Raw genomic sequence first — 17,051 nt, forward strand, 5'->3', positions numbered from 1 at the left:
GTGTGTGTGTGTGATGGGTATTACCTGAGACATGCATGACTCCAGAGTCATGAAACACTTTTCCTCGACCTGTGAGTGTATCGGTGTCGCAGTCGACAGGTTGGTAGCCCAGGTCAGCTCCGTCATCCCCGAGGCCACACACTGCAGCACATCACGAGGCTTCCTTTCAGTTTTCTTCTTGTCTTTTTTTTTTATGACGATTATCCCGAGGGCTGAGCAAGGAAGAGAGAGAGAAGGGAACAGGATATCGGATGTTATGAAAGCATATTACATTCCTTCTGTGTTTTTTCATTTTACTTTTTCATGTAAGGTTGTTAAGGACTTTCGTCTTCGGACATGTGAGAAGCGACAGGGAGGGATGTGCACAGACGGGGGGACAGTGCAGAGGCCTGGCGGGGTGCAGAGCATGGGTCATAATACTAAAGTACATGGCAGCCACACACCGTCAGCGTCTGCTTGATTGAGGCAACGTGCGTTCTGCCTCGTCTCTTCTTTACGTATTTCTGTCCAGTCGTCCGATCCCGTCTGTTCATCTCCTTACCCGTCTATCTGCTGATCTGTCTATCCCCTTGCTTATCTGTCTGTCTATCAGCCTCATTTTGCTGACAAAGAAAAAAAACTCACGTAACTTTTCACCTGTCTGCCAACCAAGCAATTTGTTCCACATCCAGATATGTCAGACACCCACCTGATGCTTTCCTTTCCAGTGGGGAAGGTTTGGGTACAACTAACCAGTGAGTGAGTGATGGGTGAAGGTTGTAACGGGAGAAAAAGATAAGTGTTGGGGGTGAGGGAGGGAGAGACTTTAATGTCTCTGGCGAGGAAATAATGGCCAGCAAAAACTTGTGTAACCGGAGGAGCGCAATGAATGCCTTGTGATTGTTGTGTGTGATTACTAGGTGTGTGTTACAGTGTGTGTGTGTGTGTGTGTGTGTGTGTGTGTGTGTGATTACCCATTTGTGGTGCGCGGGGAGAGACGTTCACGCTCGTTGGGCCTCCATTGATCAAACCATCCTTAGTATTACAAAACATCTTCAACTTCTGCATATTGTCGGCAATGACTATACTCTCATTCACTTCATTCCATCCGTCCACCATTATTGTACCATAATAGGGCTGTACGTCCTTTCTAACGAGTTACATCTTCAATTTCATGTCGTGGCCTCGGGTACTTCCTTCCTTGCATCTGCCATTATCTTGAGTTAAAAACATAAGGCTTGTAATCATGTCATCTCTTTTCTTTTCTCTCGTCCTCATGGTGGACAAATCTAAGGCCTCTTATCTTTCCCAGTGAATCAGCTCTCTTGATTCTGGTATCATCTTTGTTGTCCCCAAGCTCCTTCTGAACATTCCCTATCATTCTTTATGCTTTACTGAGGCAAGCAGACTTGACAATCATATCGCCCTATGCAGGCAATATGCTTGGTGAGTATATTCTTACCTATATACTTGAGCGTAATTATAATATCTACCAACAGACCGTTTGTCTCCCTCACGATTCTCCTGAAGTGGGTTTCTGATGACAGGTGAGGGACGATTTCTACTCCCAAGTCTGTCTCTCACACACAGATTCCTGCAGCTTATTTCCTGCTGGATGTTATTCATATCGAGGCCTAATTTCTCTGTGTCTCGTCCACATTACATTTACTCGGGTCGAGTTTGTCAAGGTCACCGTTTTAGGCTGATGAAATCCTTTTCGCTTCTCACTTCCCGCAAACATATTGTAGCATTAGTCCAATCATTCTGGTTGGTCAATGACACAGATCAGTAAAAGCCATGGTCACCGGTGTCACACGCCGCTGGTAACCTCAACCCTTTCAAGAAAGCTCCCCCATGACGTGAATACTTTCTGTTTTTCCACTAAGGTAATGTTGAATCCATCGCAATAGTTTTACAGTCAATTCTGCCTGGAGGTCCAGCTTCTTTATCCTCTTCCTGCGTGGCATAGTATCAAATGCTTTCTGGTAGGTCAGATAGAGATAATCCATCCAGCTTTATCTTCTGTCTAAAACAGAGCTCACTCTCTCTTGGAAATCTAAAAGATTCACTAAGGAATGACCTTTCCCTGAAACCCGTGTTGTCTCTCACTTCGGTGGTTTCTCCACCGCTGGAAGTCAACCTCTTCCTTTCTGATTCCCTTTTCTACCGGTCTGTAATTCAGCGACTCCTTCCAATCTCCTTTCTCATAGACAGGTACAATGCTCGCTGTCTAACGCTCCCTTAAGACTTTATCTTTTTCCAGCCACATCATTTAGAACAATACTGTCAAGTGCCAGGCTACGATGATCACATGCATACTGCTCCCGCTTTTTCCCCCTTTCTCTCAATGTAATGTTTTATAATCCCACTTCTCTTAAATACCACCAACACACGACCCCCAGTGACATAATTCAGGTATGACACAATCCTAACCTCTACCTGCTCTGACCTCCATTATGATCCAGCCAACTCAGAGCCATCGCCAAAACCGTCCCTTAGCGGTCCTTCTTAAAAACCCGTCCAGAGTTAAGTTAGGTTAGGTTAGGTTAGGTTAGGTTAGGAAAATGTCTTAGCTTAGGTTACGGTAATCCTTAGGTTAAGTTAGGAACTCCTTCGGTTAGGTAGCGTTAAGGAAGTCCTTGGATTAGGTGAGGGAAGTTCTTAGGGTAGGCTAGAGAAATCCTTAGGTTAAGTCAGGGAAGTTCTAAGGGTGGGTTAGAGAAGTCCTTCGGTAAGGATAGGGATGTTCTTAGGTTAGCGGGAGGGAGAAGTCCTTGGTAAGGTTAAGGAAGTCCTTGGGCTAACTTAAGGAAGTTCTTCACAAGAGAAGTAAGTGTCGCCGGGTCGGGTTTTTTAAAGTCAGGACGCTCGCTGCCTGACCGACCGCCCGACTGACTGACTGTAAGCGCTTGTGGCGGTGATCGTACCATGGTCTCCCTCCCGGACATAAAACATGGTCCACCTCCCACTCGCTTCACCTGTTAACTGTGGACAAGATTTTGTCTCGCGCAGCCGCCAGTGATCAGCCACGTACTAGCTCTACCTTGGGACAAGTTTGTGACGTCAACACGTTCAATCTAGTTTGTATTAATCTCGATTAATCTTGAGTCTTTCATCAGCATGTGTTTTTGCGCTCGGTGGTACAATCATGAATTCATGAGATATGATTATTGTTACCCAAACACGTTCTCAAAGAATAAAACTCGTCTCCCACCTCGGCAGCGCTTGTGAACTTCACGTTAAATTGTTCTGTGAAGAAGATGTAACATTTGATATATATACCTACACCGGTAGCTGAAGACCTCCGAAGATCTCAATCATGAGTTTTTTGGCGTCTGCGTTGCTGACGAATTAGCTGACGCAGGATAGCCGTACATACATACATACATACATACATACATCGCCCGATTCTGTTGAAATATGGTGGTAAGACGAACTTTTACTTAAAGGCAAAGAAGACTATCGACTTTTCGAGTCAAGAAGATTGAAGGTTACATAAACTGCTGCTTTTACGATGATTTTTTTTCGGGGGGATTTTATTCCCGCGCGACACCTCAAGTTTAATGGGGTCGATTTGATCAACACCGCTTTCCATTAGAAAGAAACCCCTTGTTGAGTGGTGATGTCAAAATCGAATATGAATGATTCTGTCTCTGTACGGTAACGTTATCCGTTTTCTACGGGATGAATTTCATTAAGACTTGGCTTCTGAGGATTGTTTTTTTTATGTAATTTTCTGGTCGAAAGGTGGAAGGTCAAGATCACTCACTCCCACACTGATCATCATTTCGCTTCGGCACAATAACTTTACCTCAATGGTGCGGATACCATGAAGACTTTAACGTATGCATTTTCCCCTGAGGGACGAGGCAGGTGCTTATTAGTTTCGAGGTCAAAAGGTTAACAAAAAAAAAAAGATCGAGGTCACTGATAATGAGAGATATTTTGTAAACAAATCTGTCACAGGATTCCGCCAACACAGGTCTTTTCTTGAAAGCGAATTACCTTAGGGTTGATAGAGCTATAGTTGTATATGATATGGACAAGCAAGGTTCTTGTGGTGGCTCTGCATCACTCAATATAATAGCTGTGTCTCTCATCTGTGCCACAAGTGCGCCCGTGTCTTTGTCTTCAGCTTTCCTTCCTCAGAAGCCCTCAGGGGTCTACTGTCACGTCCTTTTGACTCCATATCCACAAGAAGGTATCCGACCACTACCGCTGGTGCTGCTGGTGGTGGTGGTAGGGGCACTGTGTGTTTATTGCCAGCAGTACAAGTTTAGCGGCATTGTATCACGACAGAGCAAGGATGAAGTTCATAAAGTTACGAGAGAGAGAGAGAGAGAGAGAGAGAGAGAGAGAGAGAGAGAGAGAGAGAGAGAGAGAGAGAGAGAGAGAGAGAGTGTTCTTCGTCGTAGCCGCCCGCCTGCTTCTCCCCCCCCCCCCTCCCCCGAACTTCAAATGCTCAGAAGTTACAACGAGACATTATCCCTGAGCTGACCTCGTATCGTTTAAGGAGAATTGACTGTGATACATTTTGAGAACATCCTGCACCAGTCAAACACCCGAAGCTTATTTTCTTTTTTCTTTATGAGTCAAAGGCTCTCCAGGTGTCGTCATTGATCGTGCCCGAGTAAAACGAAACAACGGGATTCCCTCATATCGAAACTTTGGTTTTTAAAAGTTCCAACAGCGTCTGTCACACACTACAGCTGACACCATGGTAAGGCCTGCGAGGTGTATCACAGACCCATCCTTGAACCAGTGCATATATTCATATGTGTCACAAGTTCCAAAGTTCTAAGAGCAGACTAATAACTAACAGAAATACAGCATCAAAAAAGCCAACTAAACTAATAAGTTATGATCTTGCACAGAGAATCACTATTCGGAAGCTGGTCAACCAGCGAGGAGGCAGCCCAGACCACGGAGAGGTGTCAGCTCCTCCAAGGCTGAGTTCAAGAATTGGCATCGCTTGAAAAATAACATATTCTAAAGATAAAAGAAAACTGAGCAGGATGAACCAATCAAGTGCTGCGGTTGACCACTTACACAGATAATTAGGGGTAATGATAACGTAATGTTACGAGGAGAATGTGCCTTAATGACTTTACTCGGAATGAGCTTTGGATTCATTAAGGGGGCAAAAAAAAAAAAAAAAAAGAGTGGGAAAAGTAATTGGAACGGTTCAACAAATCAAGGAGGGAGGCAGGACACGATCGAATAATTATGCAAATGAAGTCAGTTACAACCTATCATCGCGTGGGACAACCTTGGTACGTTGGTCTGTACAGAGCACGAGCGTCTGGTGTCATCGCAACACAGGAGGAGGAGGAGGAGCAGCAGGAAGGAAGGAAGGATGCACTGGTCAAGACCTGCTTCTCATGTTCTGTGTTGACCAGAACATGGGATAAAGTCTCTCAACCCTTGAGCAAGACGGTGCAACTCTTTGAGCACGACTGTGCGACGACCTTGCTCAAACCATGACAGTGCGAGTCTCTGAACACGACGATACGACCCTGAAGTATGAAGCGACCTTGCTCAAAGCATGATGGGGCAAGCCTATGAAAACGACGATATGACTCTGAAGTATGAAGCGACCTTGCTCAAAGCATGATGGGGCAAGCCTATGAACACGACGATATGACCCTGAAGTACGTCGGGTTCGATCTTTGGGTACGGTGGCCTAGCCTTTGACCTGACCCTTCTCTTGCGAACCCAACTTGCACTTGTGAAGGACAGACCGTAAGAATGATGCTCCCCGTATCACGTATGGTCAGAGCCAGCAACACAGGCATTTGCAACAGTCGAGATAGAAATCAGAAACCATTCAGAGGAGCCACCACATAATAACCGATTCTCAACATGGTCCTCGACGAAATCGCTCATGTCTCACAAATCTGCTCGATTTCTCTTATGATACCATCAACGCGTATGGCGAGAGTAATGCAAGTGAGGTTATCTATTTCGATTGTCAAAAAGCTTTCGATAAAGCTTCCCATCAAAAGTTTATTAGCAAAGATTAAGTCACTGATGGGGTCGTACTTAGGTGGATAGGAAACTGGTTGACCGGCCGTAAAGAAAGAGGTGTGTCAAGCCTCAAAATGGTCAGACGTAACAAGTGGAGTGCCACAAGGATCAGTCTCGGGACCGGTTCTATTTCTCATACGTAATAATGATGTTGTTCTGGGCTGCACTGCAAGACATCATAATTCGCTGGTGATACAAAGCTGGGAAATATATCTACAAATTAACTTGAACGTCTACAGCTTCAAACTGACAGAGACAGACGGACGGACTGGGCTCATAGGTGGCACATGAATATAAATTCAGTATCCATAAGTGCAAATATTTACATACCTGTGGCAAAAACAAAAAGGCAAGCTACAATATGAATTCTGTTGAACTGCATGATGTAAATGATGGAAGAAGAAATTGGCTTACTAATCTCTGGTGATCTAAAACCAAGTAAGCGATGCTTACTTAAGCAATTGGCAATTTAGAGTGGTTGGAAGCAGTATCATAAATATGCTTTAGAACAGACTTATTAGATACTTCGCTTCAACTCCACGGCTTACATTATTTGCGCCACCTTCATCACAATGACACTTTGCAGCTTACTGTCTTTGAATAAGCTGTATACCATCTAACTTTTACCACATAAATCTGTGAGTTTCTGACATCTTCCGCTATCACAAACAGCCTCGGAAGGTCTGTTGCTGTTTGAATTAGCTTGTATTCCAATGTGAATCCTCAAGCGTTTCTCTGACATATCAAAACTGCCTTGGACTGCGAGCCTAACCTTATCATCAAACAACAAACCAGTTATGAACAGAGTCGCTGCTCGATTTGTATGCAAATGAGGTTAATCAGAGCAATGCCTTAAAAAAAATATCTATTATATGGTTGGTTCCAATTGCTATTCTCCTACATGAGAATGCTAAAGGAAACTTGCATCAAATCATCCAGACCAGTCACTATCAAATGATTATGCAAATGAGGTGTACATGAATGGAGTGGGGGATGACTGTTCATTTTTCTTTCTCACAGTACATGGATGGTAGTACAATGTGAATCCTGTACTTCATCCAGAATAGATAGAAAGAGAGAGAAAAAAGATACCAGGGGAAAAAGCAAAAAAAATATATGAAAATAATGTAATCTAGAAGACAAGGAAGCAAGGAGAGGAAGAAAAGGGAAATACAAAGAAAGAAAATAACACACACACACACACACACACACACACGTGACAAGACTCGACCCAGCTGATTCCAGGTTTTCGTTCATTATGCAAAGACGAAAAAAAAAAGAAAAGAAAAAAAGAATTGGGGATGATTGACGCATCTCTGACTCTCGCTCGTTTCAGTGTGGTTCGTTCAGCAAAACCCATACCAAGAAAACTTTACTTAAAGGATATATTGTACGTCATTTTCTTTCGTCTTGCTAAATTAGGAATCCCAAACTGTGTGTGTGTGTGTGTGTGTGTGTGTGTGTGTGTGTGTGAGCACGGCAGAGATCATGATGGCTCGTTAGCTGGTTGGTTGGTTGGGCTTTATGGCCTCTCAACTGCCAGGGGTCATTAAGGCCGTCGTCAGCTCCAAGCCTACGTCCACCGGGAGGAAGACTCGTGCAACACCTCCTCCTTCAGGAGTTGAGAAGGATTCGAGGACCACATATGTACGTCCCCAGCGATGACAGCGAGGTAGGTGATGATGACCAGTGTGGTTCATCAAGGTGGTGGTGTGCTGCTGTGGCAGCCGCCCTCATGAACCACACGATACGAAAGTATATGTTGAGGATTTTCGACCAGTCACATGCCAGATATTGAGAACTTTCGACCAGTCACGAGCCAGATATTGAGAATTTTCGACCAATTACAACCCAGATATTCACAATTTTCAACCAGTCACATGTCAGTATTTTTTTTCCAAAAAAAAGGAACACAGAAGGGAACCAAATGAGGCTATTCCCTCAAAGGCTCAGTCCTCTGTTCTTAAGGCTACCTCGCTAACGCGGGAAATGGTAAATATGTATGAAAAAGAATATATATATATATATATATATATATATATATATATATATATATATATATATATATATATATATATATGGAACACACAAACACACCATCGTGCTCAAAGGCTAAAGGGACGCACAATCGTGTTCATAAGGTTAAGACGGCTGTCATCTCCAGTATACCTTAAAGGAACACACAAACACACAGTAACATCCCACCAGCCACAGACCCGCGTCAGTAGAGCACACGGAGGTGGCAACAACGAACAGGTAAAACACGAATCTCCGTTTTTGTCTTCGTCGATCTTGGTTGCCTGGAATGGCTGGGGAGATTTCGCCTCTGCCTTAAAGACCTGACCAGTCTGGACCTGTGTTATCTTGATATGTATGCAAATACACTCAGCGATAACAAGGCCTCGATATCTCTCTCTGTTGTAGTTACACATCATCTCATATACCGACCCACCACTCCAGTGCATGACAACGGTAAAAGAGCAATTTCATTAAATCATCCAACTAGTCATTAACACCTGATTATGCAAATGAAGATCACACGAGCAGAAAAAGGGTTGGCTGGTGTTTCGAAGTGCGTTAACATCGTTTGAATTGCGTATTTCACTACAGGGGAAAAAAGTATGTTAAGTAACTGAAGCATATTATATGTTAAGTAACTGAAGTGTATCATACGTTAAGTAAATGAAGCGTATCATACGTTAAGTAACTGAAGCGTATTATATGTTAAGTAACTGAGGAGTATTATTTTAGCGTATTAAGTAACTGAAACGTATTATATGTTAAGTAAATGAAGCGTATCATACGTCAAGTAAATGAAGCGTATCATACGTTAAGTAAATGAAGCGTATCATACGTTAAATAAATGAAGCGTATCATACGTTAAGTAAATGAAGCGTATCATATGTTAAGTAACTGAAGTGTATCATATGTTAAGTAACTGAAGCGTTTTATATGTTAAGTAACTGAAGCGTATTATATGTTAAGTAACTGAAGCGTATCATACATTAACAAGCTGAAGTGTATCATACGTTAAGTAGCTGAAGTATAAGTACGTGAGCACGACGACCACCTGCTGAGTGACATCACAATAATGACAGTGATCGGCCTGGCAGCCTCTCCTCCCCAGACCATCATGCAGGCGAGGACCATGACGACGATGACTGACTGACTGACTGACTGACTGACTGACTGACGGATTGACTGACTGAGTGACTGCCTGACTGAATAGCTAAATGACTGCCTGACTGACTGACTGATTGACTGACTGCCTACCTGCCTGCCTGACTGACTGCCTGATTGACTGATTGACTGACGCATAATCACACACACACACACACACACTCAAACACACACACACACACACACACACACACACACACACACACACACACACACACACACACACACACACACACTAGACTAAGCCAGGTACTCATTTATTGATTGCTCCATAGGGAGGATGAACACCTAGGTTGGATGTAGGTCGGTCTCCAAGCCCCGGATTTGGACCTATGCGAGCCTGACCCCAGACTGGCCCGTGTTGACTCATTGTTAGTAACACTAACCACCACACCACGGAGGCCCTTGTGTGTGTGTGTGTGTGTGTGTGTGTGTGTGTGTGTGTGTGTGTGTGTGTGTGTGTGTGTGTGTGTGTGTGATTATCGAATCACAGTCTGTTGGAAATAAAGAGAACACAACAAATAATAACCAGTCACCACACTCTGCCTCAGTTAAAATGCTGTTCTATGTTGCATCAACATTATCAGCACACAAAGCACACTCCGTTGCCACACCTCCTTTGGTAGCGCGTCCTCGCACACCCCAGTATGCCACACATTATTCATGGACCGTACCAGAAAGTGTGCGAAGGCCTCGGTGCCAGACACTATGCATGTGCAATGCTCTGCCCCCAGAGCGGATGAGCAATAAGCCTTGACTGGACACAAAAGAGACACATCATACTCCTATGGCGCATCAACATCGTCATCATCTGGATATGTGGGGTCGATTGGAAAGACCCTCCTAGCCTCCCGAGTTAACGTTACCATATGGTCTTGTGGGAAGTCATGGCAGCCTTGAAGGAGGAGGAGGAGGAGTGGCGCTCTGAGGACATCTGGAGAAATGCCCGTCGTAGGTCTTGAGGTCGTGGTGGTACCGGAAGGGTGGGTGGTGTCGGTAGTGTGGCTAAGGGCCTGGCAGCCGGGGACCTGGCAGCCGGGGGCCTGGCAGCCGAGGGGCCTGGCATCCAGCGGCCTGGCAGCCAGCGGCCTGGCAGCCGGGGGGGCCTGGCAGCCGGGGACCTGGCAGCCAGCGGCCTGGCAGCCGGGGGCCTGGCGAAGATCGTCATGGTTTAGCCAGCCACCGAGCACTGGACACCCTTGCCTTAAACCTCTGGTGAAGGTCGTCAATATTCCTAACGGGATCATTATGCCTTTGTCTCGGGAAAAAGGTCACTGTCGTCTTAAATGTCGCGGCGGAGTTGACAAGGGCATCGCTGTCTCGTCATCCCGTCTTGTCTGCGTTATGATGATCTTGCTTTAAAAGCCATTACTGTCTTGGCAGCGTTACTATGGTACTGGGTTGGTCAACGAGGATTTAAAGATACCATCATTGCCTCCGAGCCCTTGGGAAGACTAGGGGTGGTGGTGACTGAGTCATCGTGATCTAGGGGGAGGCTAAGGGTCATGCTGGTTTCCGGAGGGTGACTATGGTCTTGAGGAGGAGGGTCATCATCGTGTTATGAGAGTCGTCATAGTCTTGAGAGAGTCAGTGTGACCTTGAGAGCGTCACCAGGTCTTGTGTTTGAGTCCATGAGAACGTGATAGTGGTCTTGGAAGGGTTCGTCGTGGTCTTAAAGGTCATTCTGGTCCTCAGAGGGTCACTGAGCTCATGAGGGGGGGTCATCGTGGTCTTTTAAAAAGTATCGTGTTCCTGGTGAGGATATTATGGCCTTTTAAGGTTCGCTGTGGTCTCTGAGAGTATGAGTCAGGACCATCGTAAACTCGCCGTGGTCTTCGAGACGGTCACTATATAGGGTCGAGAGGGTCGCCGGGAGCTTGTCTGAGTCCGTCTGGCGTAGACTACAATCAACCTGGTGGGCGCCGTGATCTGCATCACCGTCACGAATGAGACAAGTGAGTGTTGCAAGGGCGGCAGAGGAAGAGACGGGGCGGGAGGCAGCGCTATCACCATTTCCATCACGACTCTCGTCCACGGTCGAGCGAGCTGTGCTCACCAGCAAGACAGCACACGACACGACCAGTGTAGTCACACTAAAACAAACACCCTCCATGAAATGTCACAACACCTTACTCTTAATAACAAGATACATGAAGTGTCACAACACCTTACTCTTAATAACAAGGTAAATTTTTTTAAGTTTGGTCCCACTTTTTTTTTTCTTTTTTTTTTTTTGCATCTAGTCGGTAAAACTTACCATATGAATCTATGTCATGTATGTACTGAAATACGAATGGTTAGGTCTTATGTAATATCAACCCACTGGGGTCTGGGTAAGACCCCTTTGTGACCCCCTGTAATCCTCTTGCGCTACCGCTCGCAGGATGAGCATGGGGTACACTATAAATTTGCCGGGGACACCAACACGAATCCATCAACTCAAAGATTCCCATCGTAATTCTCAGGGGGCGAAAAATACTTAAGTTTCCATTGAATTCGACGGTACGAACGGTGAGTACGACCTCCCGGCACTTCACCCACCTCTTGAGGACCAGCACAATCCCCTTCTAGATACAAGAGAGAAGAGGACGAACACGAGCATGTAATTACTGTAATATACCTCAACAAGTTCCCACCTGCTCCAGGGATACGATCATGATTTCCCTATGCATCACTTTTCCACTCCATTGTCAGACTCTTTTTTTCCCCCAGTTTATCTGTATGTTTATCGAGCAGTTATCTTAAGTGACTGTTTGTCTCCGTTAGTGTCGGAGGGAGGCCAGTACGTGCCGGCCATAGTGGCGTTATCAACCATCGAACACAGTCGGTAACACCTCTACCGCACACACTGCCGTCAGCCCGCTCTTGGGCCCCCTTTCATTTCGCGCATGCGCACCAGGCAAGGGAATGAAACTATAAAAGTTCGAAGGATTTGTTATACTAACAACTGTGTTGACTGGGGGATGAAGGGGCGACTTACGTTCGTCCCTGTAGATAAAATACGTCATCTATCTTTAAGATTGCACAAACGTGAAAGTTTTCATGTAGAAATTAAGCTTCAATAATAAAACACGACAGAAAATGTCACTGACAACAGCAACGTAAATAGAAGTGAAACAAGAAAAATCTTCAGATCTGGATGATGTCAAGTGGAGACCAGAATTCCAGAGGCAGTGCGCTCACACACTGCACTGCCAGTAACTTACCTACCTCGAGCAGGCCAGCACACACAAGCCATTACTGATGTCGCTTGGGGGGGAGCGGAGACCCACTGTTGACATGGTCAGTCCTTGAAATGGACAAGAGAGGACAGACCAGCCTTAGCTAACGCGGCCAGACAAGGGTAGGTGAGCCTTTCTGTCGATCTGGCCAGGCCAGAGTAGATGTCCATCTGTCGACTTAGTCAGGCCACGGTAGATGATCTGCAAGCTTGGCCAGACGATGGTAAACAAATCTTTGTTACGTAGCAAGGGAAAGGGAGAGGAACCTCTGGGAAAGGGAGGACATCTGTTGATTAAATCAGGGAGGGAGAACATCTGCTGGCAGCCATGGGATGGAAGGTGAACATCTGTTGACAGCCAGGTTGGGGATGATGAACCTATGCCATTGCCAACATTGAACAAAGTACCATTTTTTCATAAAAAGAAAAGACATCGATTCGTGCACTCGTACCAGTTCTGTGGGGCGGTGGCGCGAAAGAGGAAGCAGAGAGCAGTGGACCACAGAGCTTGAATTATGTTACAAGTTACATGAGAAGTGAAATATTGACAGCACACAGAGGAAGGACGCTTGATAAGTATCTGGGACGTAAACAGGGAAGTGGGAGAAGAACCTTTGTTAACGCAGCCAGGGAGACGGACACGATCCTGTGTTAACACAGCCAGGGAGACGGACACGATCCTGTGTTAACACAGCCAGGTAGACGGATACGATCCTGTGTTAACACAGCCAGGGAGACGGACACGATCCTGTGTTAACACAGCCAGGGAGATGGATACGATCCTGTGTTAACACAGCCAGGGAGACGGACACGATCCTGAGTTAACGCAGCCAGGGAGACGGACACGATCCTGTGTTAACGCAGCCAGGGAGACGGATACGATCTTGTGTTAATACAGCCAAGGCAATGATGACAGATCTCTTGTCTTCTTAGAAGGAAGAGCATCTAACAAATCCTGGAGAAGGAAGACAATTCCTCACTAACCAAGCCTGGAGAAGGAAGAAGGAACAACATCCCTCACCAACCAAACCTGGTGATGCAGGAACACAATCCTCCACTACCACAGCCAGGGGACGGGTGAGGTGTGGGTGAGGCTGGCAGGAAAACGATGATAAAATTCCACATTCCCTGAACTTTCCTTCTCCCTCTAGCTGTCCCTCACACTGTAACACCTGCCACAGTAACTCCCCCCTCCAGCTGTCCCTCACACTGTAACACCTGCCACAATAACTCCCTCCTCCAGCTGTTCATCACACTGTAACACCTGCCACAGTAACTCCCACCTCCCGCTGTTCATCACACTGTAACACCTACCACAGTAACTCCCTCCTCCAGCTGTTCATCACACTGTAACACCTGCCACAGTAACTCCCTCCTCCAGCTGTTCATCACACTGTAACACCTGCCACAATAACTCCCTCCTCCAGCTGTTCATCACACTGTAACACCTACCACAGTAACTCCCACCTCCCGCTGTTCATCACACTGTAACACCTACCACAGTAACTCCCTCCTCCAGCTGTTCATCACACTGTAACACCTGCCACAGTAACTCCCTCCTCCAGCTGTTCATCACACTGTAAAACCTGCCACAGTAACTCCCTCCTCCAGCTGTCCAACACACGGTAACACCTACCACAGTAACTCCGTCCTCCAGCTGTTCATCACACTGTAACACCTGCCACAGTAACTCCCTCCTCCAGCTGTCCCTCACACTGTAAAACCTGCCACAGTAACTCCCTCCTCCAGCTGTCCATCATACTGTAAAACCTGCCACAGTAACTCCCTCCTCCAGCTGTCCAACACACGGTAACACCTACCACAGTAACTCCCTACTTCAGCTGTCCAACACACGGTAACACCTACCACAGTAACTCCCCCTCCAACTGTCCCTCACACTGTAACACCTACCACAGTAACTCCCACCTCCAGCTGTTCATCACACTGTAACACCTACCACAGTAACTCCCTCCTCCAGCTGTTCATCACACTGTAACACCTGCCACAGTAACTCCCTCCTCCAGCTGTTCATCACACTGTAACACCTGCCACAGTAACTCCCTCCTCCAGCTGTCCCTCACACTGTAACGCCTCCTTCTGTCAGGTACAACCATAAGGAGAGCCAGCATGGGATTAAGATATTCCATTGATAAGGAAGATTCAGTTTTGTTTTATGGTCATCGAACATCTTTAATTATCCGAAGAAAATCCTGTAGGAAAAGGGAAAAAATAAAGAGTATCCTGCAGCCTCATGATGATCAATACGACATGGAAGGTGTAGGAACATGAATCCAGTGTCCTCCCCGAGTATATAACCTCACGAGGTAGTGCTAAAAACACAACCTCCATATTCAGGGCTGGGACATAGCATGTTGCCAGTCACAGCTCCTCCGCGCAACTGTAACCCAATGTTTCATTTCAACATCGACGGACGCACAACACGCCACAGTATGCGTCTCACGTCTTATGTCACCTGCCAATGCCTGTCACTTTAACAGCGTTGAACATTCATTATACAACAGGCCAGGGTAGTCATGTTAAATCACATAACGTTGTCTCGGTGTGTTTATGAATAACTCCGTAGCGTTTCAATATAGTCCTCTGATCAAGAAATTTTCTCAACGAGCTGCGGCAATGTTTAATGTGTAGAAAACGTTCATCTGACCAGCGGTTATTACGTCCCATCTCCACATAACCTCGATACATTCCATCTTCTTCCTATCTAGTATATAACTTGGCGGTTCTGTCAAGTGTCGGAAGCCCCTATTAGTAACGCCTAGAAACAGCGGGCTGTCAGGGTTGGTGGGCCAGACCTGCGGGGTGACTGGTGGAACTGGTCTGTCATCCAGACCCTTGGGGAAAGAAGTGAATGTGGTGACCAAGTGGCAACAGCAACAGTAGTAGCAACGGGAGCAAAACAAGGATAAGGAACGAGCGAAACAGGGGCAAGTAACAGCTACTTCAGTAACAACGACTGCAGTAAGAGCAGCAGGAACAGGAGGAGTGGTGATAATGACAGTAGAAGCAGTAACAATGGGAGGAACAGCGACTGCAGTAGATGCAGTAGGAAAACAACAGCTGTAACACAGTAGTAACAGTACCAGGGACAGTAGCAGCTGCGGCAGCACGGGCGACGGAGGGTGAGAACGAACATCCAGAGGTACATTCCTCTACATCAAAGGAACAATGAGAGCTGCACCAGTCGATTATACGGATGCCTCACTAATGAGCCACTATTGTTACTGGACCAACACTGCTACACCAGTGAACCGCTGCTGCGCTGCCAGTGGACCGCGCTTGCTGTACCACTGGGCCACAATTGCTGCAGCAGTACTCCAGAGTATCGCGTTTCACGCAAAACTAAGCAACCCAAACCCCATCAGCGCGACGGAGCGAGCCTTTAAGACGATGGTACGTCCCTTGTGCAAGAAGAACGATCCTTGAGCACGGCTGTGCGACACTACATAACATAACGACGGTACGTCCACTGCGTTTGATGGCCTGGCCTTCGACCTCATTATTAATGCTCAGGTCAGAGGCCGGGGCCACCATACCCGAGGGGCATAACGCCCTGCTGAACGATATACGTTTCTTTCTGAACACAAGACTTATCTACCCTCGTTGCTCAATACAGAGGACCATTTACACGGGTGGGTTAAGCAGCCCATGGCTGCCATGCTGGATTTATCTGCTTTTCCCTGTCCTCCAGCTTCCTTTACTCTTGCTGTTCTACAAGTCGATAAGAGGCCAGTGTTACAAGTCACAGCGAGGCCAGTGTTAAAACTCCCCCCCCCCCACCCCCAACCATGAAGGCTGTCTGTGGGCCCATCTGCAAGCATGAGCAATCAGACCATGAACAAGCACTGAGAGACACTCCTTTTTTGCTTGTGCATTTGCAAAGCAAATAGATTTTTACGACTTTCCGGGGAGTGACTTGGTTAATATTATTACCGACAAGATCCAGGTCATTGTGAGCACCACCCAGAGCGATCCTACCTTCTTGGAGGCTGGCCTTCAGGAGAGGAGGACCTTGCCTGGTCTTACCAGGTGAGGATGAAGTGTGTACATCCTTGTGAAATGACTCAAGAATGAAGTAGTTCCATTCACAATCAAATCCATCAAACAACGATGTTCCTTCCATATCTAATCCTGTCCCCACAAACCTATCACTTGATCGTGTTATCACGCAAGAAAATTGCGATAAACCTTCATACGTAAAGTCAGGAAGCTGCAGAGACAGCACACGAGATATTACTCTATACAGCAGGATATCATACCTTGAAGGGGTCGACCAGTAGCGTGAACACTGCTGGCCAGTTAAAGGAACGCCCACGTCCTCTCGCACTTCACCAGCTGGAGCAGGCAGAGCGTTGTGTGGGGGGATGGTCAACCCAGTAGCTCCCAGCTCACGTGCCGTAGTACACAACTTCTTCGCCTGGAGTCACTAACACTAGATCGCCCTCAGTAACTACCAGACTGAGGATCCTCATTCCACTACCAGCTTCGACCAGCTTCACGTATCACAGCAACACGTCAAGAGAGCACTGTAACGGAGTCCCCACTGGTGTGGTTGTGTCTTTAATCCTCACTGGGTACGTGTGTGTGTGTGTGTGTGGCGGGCCCGCGTGACGCTGCTGACGATGGA

The 17,051-nt window shown here is 46.5% G+C and overlaps 1 protein-coding gene across 2 annotated transcripts in view; it reads right to left on the minus strand.

The window, feature by feature from the left end:
* Positions 1-17,051, minus strand: part of LOC139750252 (uncharacterized) — a 398,093-nt gene that overhangs the window by 316,266 nt on the left and 64,776 nt on the right. The window contains exon 1 of one of the 2 annotated variants that reach the window (XM_071664786.1): positions 16,684-16,952. The exons of the other annotated variant lie outside the window; for it this stretch is intronic. The gene's annotated coding sequence lies outside the window, so the exon portion shown is untranslated. Of the gene's footprint in view, positions 1-16,683; positions 16,953-17,051 lie in introns of those variants that run through there. 2 annotated transcript variants of the gene reach the window in all.

The sequence above is a fragment of the Panulirus ornatus genome, chromosome 9 (assembly GCF_036320965.1).
Source record: "Panulirus ornatus isolate Po-2019 chromosome 9, ASM3632096v1, whole genome shotgun sequence".
NCBI classification, from domain to species: Eukaryota; Metazoa; Arthropoda; class Malacostraca; order Decapoda; family Palinuridae; genus Panulirus; species Panulirus ornatus.